General features: G+C 46.5%; 1 pseudogene; it reads left to right on the plus strand.

The window, feature by feature from the left end:
* The first annotated feature begins 1,587 nt into the window (after positions 1–1,587).
* Positions 1,588–7,072, plus strand: part of LOC105542263 — a 32,307-nt pseudogene continuing 26,822 nt past the window's right edge.

A 7,072-nucleotide genomic window follows, 5' to 3' on the forward strand; every position in this document is an offset into this window, starting at 1 on the left:
AGCCTTCATCTGTGAATTTGGGTCCTCTAGGTTCTAATGTCAAATCAGCCTCCAAGGGGTTGTGAAAATTTTGTTAAATTTCAACAGGCTTCTCTTTTCTCCCCCATAGTATTACTCCTCCTACCATAGTTCAACTCGAAATAACAAGAGCTAGGGGATTTCTTCTCTCCTATGAAGGACTTGGCAATTTCTGGAGTTTGGATCATTTAGGTTTCTTGGGTTTTGGTTTTTGTTTTGAGACAGATTCTCACTCTTACCCAGCCTGGAGTACAGCCTGTAGTGATCTCAGCTCACTACAGTCCCTCTGCCTCCCTGGCTCAACTGATCCTTCCACCTCAGCCTCCTGAGCAGCTGGGACTACAGGTGCGTACTACCACACCCAGCTAAGTTTTGTATTTTTTGTTGAGACAGGGTTTTGCCATGTTGCCCAGGCTGATCTCAAACTTCTGAGCTCAAGAGATCTGCCTGCCGTGGTGCCCCAACTTCCTGGGGTTACAGACATAAACCACTGCACCCAATCTAGATTTCTTTGTGTCCTTAGCTTTCTGATGAGTTAAACATATTTTTTATTTTCTAGCTCATCTGGCCTGTTGTTGTTTGCTAGAGTGGGAGGTATATTCCCTTGTGACTTCATATCAGTAGTGAATTTCAGAAATAGGAGTTTATTTTCGTAATAAAAACTTTTTTGTAGGTCAGGTGCAGTGGCTCATGCCTGTAATTCCAGCACTTTGGGAGGCCGAGGCAGGTGGATCACCTGAGATCAGGAGTTTGAGACCAGCATGGCCAACATAGTGAAACCCTGACTCTACTAAAAATACAAAAACTAGCCGGGTGTGGTGATGGTCACCTGTAATCCCAGCTACTTGGGAGGCTGAGTCAGGAGAATCACTGGAACCTGGGAGGCAGAGGTTGCAGTGAGCCGAGATAATGCCACTGCACTCCAGCCTAGGTGACAGAGTGAGACTCCCTCTCAAAAAAATAGAAAAAAATGTTTTAGGAACAGGTCTCACTGCCACACTGGCTGTGGAGTGCCATGACATGATCATAGCTCACTGCTGGCTTGATCTTCTGGACTCAAATGATCCACCTGCCTCAGTCTCTTGAGTAGCTGGGACCACAGGCATGGGCCACCGTGTCTGGCTAATTTTTGTATTTCTTTGAAGAGTTGGGGTCTGCCCTTTTCTCCCACTGCCATTTTCTCACTCAGATGGGGACACTGAGGTCTACAGGAAAAGTCACCTGCCCAAGGTCACATATGTGGAAGGTGATCCAGGTCCTATCATGCCATCAGGACACCTATCTAGTCAGTTTTAAATTTTTTTGAGATAGAATTTCGCCCTGTCAGCAGGCTGGAGTACAGTGGGTGAGATCACTGCTCACTGCAGCCTCAACCTCCTGGGCTCAAAGTGATCCTCCAACGTTAGCCCGTTGAGTAGCTAGGACTACAGGCATGTGCCACTACCACGGCCAGCTATTTTTAAAGTTTTTGTGTAGAGATAGGTCTCACTATGTTGCCAACATGGTCTCAATCTCCTGGGCTCAAGAGATCCTTTTGCCTTGACCTCCCAACGTGCTGGGATTAGAGACATGGGGCACCCTGCTCAGTCCCATGTTATATTTCTATGGGACAGCTCTGGTCTGAACTGTGCCACTCTCCCTGGACCTGGTCCTATAGGGCTGGTCGGCAGCTACCCTACTCCAACATGGCCACTTGCATCCCCAGTGCCACAGGAGCCCCCTGCCCCCATGAGGCAGTGCATGCACACTGTTGACCATGAGATGCATGGTGGTCTTTGGTATGAGACCAATCATGAGGTCACACACAGTCTTGTTGACAATGGCCATGTAGGAGTCCACCAGGCTCTCTGTGGTCTCCATTTGCTGCACCAGCTGTGGGTCCACGGAATGCATGAAGCTGTCGGAGCCGTTCTCCTTGGCCTTGTGGGCCTGCCATGGAGAACACAAGGGCATCAGGATGGCCAGGCCATGCAGCCAGGTTCCAGGAATTCCCAGGATCTCAACCCCTCCAAGGGTACATGGAACATTGAGGTACAGAGAGAAGAGACTGGACTGAACACACACCCAGTTCCCCAGATGCTCTAGAGGGTTTCAGGTCTCTGCATTTTAGGACCCCAGACTCCCCTGATCAAGCCTCATCTTAGTTCTCACTCTAACACCCAGAATTTGCCTCCATTTCCCAATCCAGAAATTAGAAAAGAACATCTCCAGGTCCCTTGCTTGACGTCCTGGCCAGCTGGTGCCAGGCTGCAGACACCTGGCAGGAGGCAAGAGAAGGGCATACTCACTTTCTCCTTGTCCTGGGAGGCCCAAGCACCAACATTTTTACCACCACTGCCACTAGGAATCACAGCCAAAGTAGACGCACACAATCCAAGGAAGGGTTGAGTGAACCTGGGACACTGCACCCCAACTTTAATGTGTTGTTGAATTCAATTTGCTCATATTTTGTGGAGGATTTCTGCATCAATATTCATCAGTGATATTGGCCTGTAGTTCTCTGTTTTGGAAGTATCTTTGGTGTTGGTATATTAGGGTAATACTAGCCTTGTAGAATGAGTTTGGAATGGTTGGGTAAGGTCTCTAGTTTTGGAATAGCTTGAGTAAGGTTGCTATGAGTTCTTCTTTAAATGTTTAGTAGAATTCAGCAGTGAAGCACCAGGTCCCAGGCTTTTCTTTGCTGGGAGACTTTTTATTACCAGTTCAATCTCATTATTTGTTATTGGTCTGTTCAGGTTTTGGATTTCATCATGGTTCAATCTTGCTAAGCTGGATGTGTCTAGAAATGTATCCATTTTTAGTAGGTTTTCCTATTTCTTTGCATATAGTTGCTTGTAATAACCACTACTGATCCTTTGAATTTTTGCAGTATCAGTTGTAATGTTTCCTTTTTCATATTTGATTTTATTCACTTGGGTCTTCTCTCTTTTTTTCTTAGTCTTAGTTAGGCTAAAAGTTTCTCAATGTTGTTAATCCTTTACAAAAACCAACTTTTCAATTCATTGATGCTTTGCTTTCTTCATTTTATTTATTTTGCTCTGATCTTTACTATTTTTTTTTCTTCTACTAATTTTGGGTTTGGCTTGTTCTTGCTTTTCTATTTCTTTAAGGAGCATTGTTAAGTTTTTTATTTGATGCTTTTCTACTTTTTAAAAGTAGGTGTTTATAGCCATAAACTTCCCTCTTAGTCTTGCTTCTGTCGTGTCCCATAAGTTTTGGCATGTTGTATTTTCATTATCATTTGTTTTAAGAAATGTTTCAGTTTCCTTCTTAATTTCTTCATTGACCCCCTGGTCATTCCAGAGCATATTATTTAATCTCCATGTGTTTGTATAGTTTCCAACATTTCTCTTGTTACTAATTTCTAGTTTTATTCCATTGTGGTCAGAGAAGACATTTGATATTATTTTAATTTTTTTCAATTTTTTAAGACTTGTCATTTGACCTAAGATATGGTCTATCCTTGAGAATGATCAATGACCCGTATGCTGAGGGAAAAAAAAATGTGTATTCTGTAGCCCAACGGAGAAGACACCTGCCCCCACTCTGTGGCAACACACAGCGCTCTGCTCAGGGATGGGGCAGTGGTGTGCTGTTGTTATACAAGGGGTTCTGTTGGAGAGGGAACAGAAGTCTGTTCTGTAGTGTTTATCATTTTCCATGGTGCAAATATTCCATGGCTCATGTCAAGCTGCCACCATCTTCTCAGCCTGAGTTTGTTTGTACCCACCCTTGGGAAGGCTATCCAAGTATTTGAAAGGAGGTGGGTGTGGTGATCTAAAGTGTGTCTTTATTAGATACACTCCAAGCCCAGTTATGCTATGGTTCTTGCAGACTCATAGAGGAGCTACTTGGTGGTCTCGGATAAGATCTGAAAGAATTCTCTGGGCTACCAGGCAGTAGAAACTCTTATTCCCTACCTGTAATTTCTCTCCAAAAAAAATTGTCTGTGTGTCTGTCTGTCTGTCTGTCTGTCTGTCTCTCTCTCTCTGTTGGGCCACTTGGAGCTGGGCCACTTGGGCTGACACAGCATCCCTATGGCTACCACCACTGGGACTGCACTGGGTCAGACCTAAAGCCAGCAAAGCACTGGGTCTCACTCAAGGCCCACTGTCAATGCTACCTGGCTATTGCCTATGTTCACTCAAGGTCCTGGGGCTCTACAGTCAGCAGGTGGCAAAGCCAGTCACGCTTGTGTCTTTCCCTTCAGGGCAACCAGTTCCCTCAGGCCCTGGTGCATCCAGAGATGCTGTGTAGGAGCCAGGGACTGGAGGCAAAAAGCTTAGAAACTTACCTGGTGCTTTATTCTACAGCAGCTGAGCTGATGCTGAAACCATGAGACAAAGTCCTTCCCACTCTGCCTTTCCCTTTCCACAGGCAGAGGAGCCTCGCCCTGTGACCACCACCACAAGCCCACAGGGAGTGCTGCCAGGCTACTGTTGATGTTTACTTAGGGCCCAAGGGCTCTTAAGTCACTTGTGGTGAATGCTTCCAGGCCTGGGACTCATCCTTCAGGGCAGTGGGCTCCCCTCCAGCCCAGGGCAGGTCAAGAAATTCCGTCTAAGAGACAAGGCCTAAAATCAGTGACCACAGGAGCCTATTTGGTGCTCTGCCCCACTGTGGACAGGCAGGTACTTAAGCTGCAAAACAGAGTCCCTTTTACCTTTCCCTCTCCTTTTCTCAAGCAGAAGAGGTCTCTCACCACAGCCACCAAAGCTGGGAATGTGCTGGGTCCCACCTGAAGCCAGCATGTCTCAGAGCCTTATTCCAGGCCCATAGCAGACTACCTGGGTACCACCATTGGCTGTGCAGGGTGGTGCAAGCATTTGGACTTGGGAAGAGGGAGGAAAAGAACACGCACAGGAAGGTCACAGTGTAAGCAATAGTATGGAGGTGGGAAAGTTCAGCTCATGGATAGAAATAGTTGATCCAATTTGGCAGGGCCCATAGGGAGATGTGGTGGGGTGGTGAGAGGTAGGCCGCATCAGAAGGAACCTTGAATGCCAGGCTAAGGTGGGAGGCATTTCCTGTTGTATAGAAGGTGCCGTGAAGTGGTGGGGAGGGTAACAGGACGAAAGGATATTTGGGAGGATGGATCTGGCATCAGTGATGGGTAGGGGTAAGCAGTGAACAAAGCCAGAGGCCAGGAAACTGGACAAACAGCCCAGAGTTCAGGCTTAGCTGTTCAAAGGCAGTTTCTACACTGAATTTCAATGTGGATCCAAGCATGCATGGAGTCGATGATTTGGAAAAGCAAAACCATTCCCTTCCCATTACAACACAGTTTTCCAGCTGAGCTCATCACCAGAGTCCTACAATGCAGACAGTTGAACTACCCCAAACTCTGTCCCTAGAAGCTGTGACTCAGAGGGAGCCCTTGTCCAACTGTAGCCTGAGGACACTGCAGCCTGGGCAGGACTGCACCTGTTCCCTCCCAGGAGCCTCATCTCTGTCTGGCCAGGCTTTCGCTTCAAATGTCCTCAACTTTGGCTTCAAAATTTGTTGGGTCAGATTCATGAGAGCTCTGGACTTCTTTGGGTTAGGGATTTTTAAATAGTGTTTTCAAGCAGGCAGTAGATCAACTCTGCTTGCTTACTTCTGTGTGCATCTACTGTTCCCTGGCCCCAGATCTTCTTTTTCCTTGGTTTATCCTCTCATTGTGTTGCAGCACATCTTCCAGTAGCTCCCTGAGACAGAGTGAATGGAAGCCAAACTTTCTGACATTCACGTAGTTTAGAATGTTACTGTTCTACCCCAACTTCTGATTAATAGTTTGGCTGGATATAATGCTGTAATTTAAATGTAACATCTCATCACATTGGGAAACATTGCTCTATTATTTTCTAGTTCCCAGTGTTGTTGGGAAGAAGTCGGTTCCATGTGGAGTCTTGGCTCTTTATATATGACCTGTCTTTTCTCTCTGGAAGATTTTAGGATTTTCTCTCTGTTCTTAGTTTTCTGAAATTTCCCAAATATGTGCCCTGTTGTAGATCCTCATTCACCGTGCTAGTCACTTGGTAGACTCTTTTGAACTAGAAAATCATGTCCTTCTATTCCAGGAAGCCACCGGAAGGTTTGTGTGAGCTCAGTAATCACATTATTTTCTTCCAAGGACAAGAGGTATCAAGGCTCTGAGGACCTTACAAGTGGATGTGGGGAAAGTGTGCCTGAAGTGAATCCAACAAAGCTGCAGCACCCACTGAGCTCATGTCCTAGGGCCAGGCTCTGCCTGAGGACAGTAGACATGGGTGAGACCCACTTCCTGCCCAGTCTCATGGTAGGGCTCAGGGCACACATGGTCCAGGAGGCCCCCAGCCCCGGGCTACATTTACATGCACCTGCCTGCATGTAGCAATCTGTGAGCCACAGGACAACTTAGGGGAAATGGCAGCACCAGAGAGCAGGATAGGAGGGAGGTAAATAATCACAGGGTGGGGAGTGGCCCTGTTGGGAAGGGACAAAGGCAGGACCATGGTGTGTGTGTGTGTGTGTGTGTGTGTGTGTGTGTGTGTGTGTGTGTGTGATGTGTATTTTGGGAAATGGAGAGAACAATTTTTCTGCCCCTTTTCTGGCCACTGCACCCCATTTTTCATGAAGTTTTTCTTCCCGTCATGGACTGAGCATCTCTGTCTCCTCTAAATTCATATGTTGAAGCCCTAACCCTCTGCATGGCTGTATCTGGAGATGAGGCTTCTCAGGAAGTCATTAAGGTTAAATGAGGTCCTAAGGGTAGGGCCCTGATTCAGTAGCATTAGTGTCCTTATAAGATGAGACACTAGAGAGTGCAGTCACTCTCTGTCTGCATAAATACAAAGAAGAAGTCACGAGAGCACACAATATGGCAGCCAGCTATGGGACAAGAAAAGAGGCCTCAGAATGTAACCTACCTTGCTGGCACTTTGGTCTTGGATTTCCCAGCCTCCAGAACTGTGAGAAATAAATGTTTGTGGTTTAAGCCACCCAGTCTGTGGTATTTTGGCATGGCAACGTGAACTAATACATCTCCCTACCCTACTTCAACCACATGACACTAGAGGGGTTGGCAGTTTTAGTG

Source organism: Mandrillus leucophaeus, unplaced genomic scaffold (genome assembly GCF_000951045.1).
Source record: "Mandrillus leucophaeus isolate KB7577 unplaced genomic scaffold, Mleu.le_1.0 Scaffold254, whole genome shotgun sequence".
Taxonomy (NCBI): Eukaryota; Metazoa; Chordata; class Mammalia; order Primates; family Cercopithecidae; genus Mandrillus; species Mandrillus leucophaeus.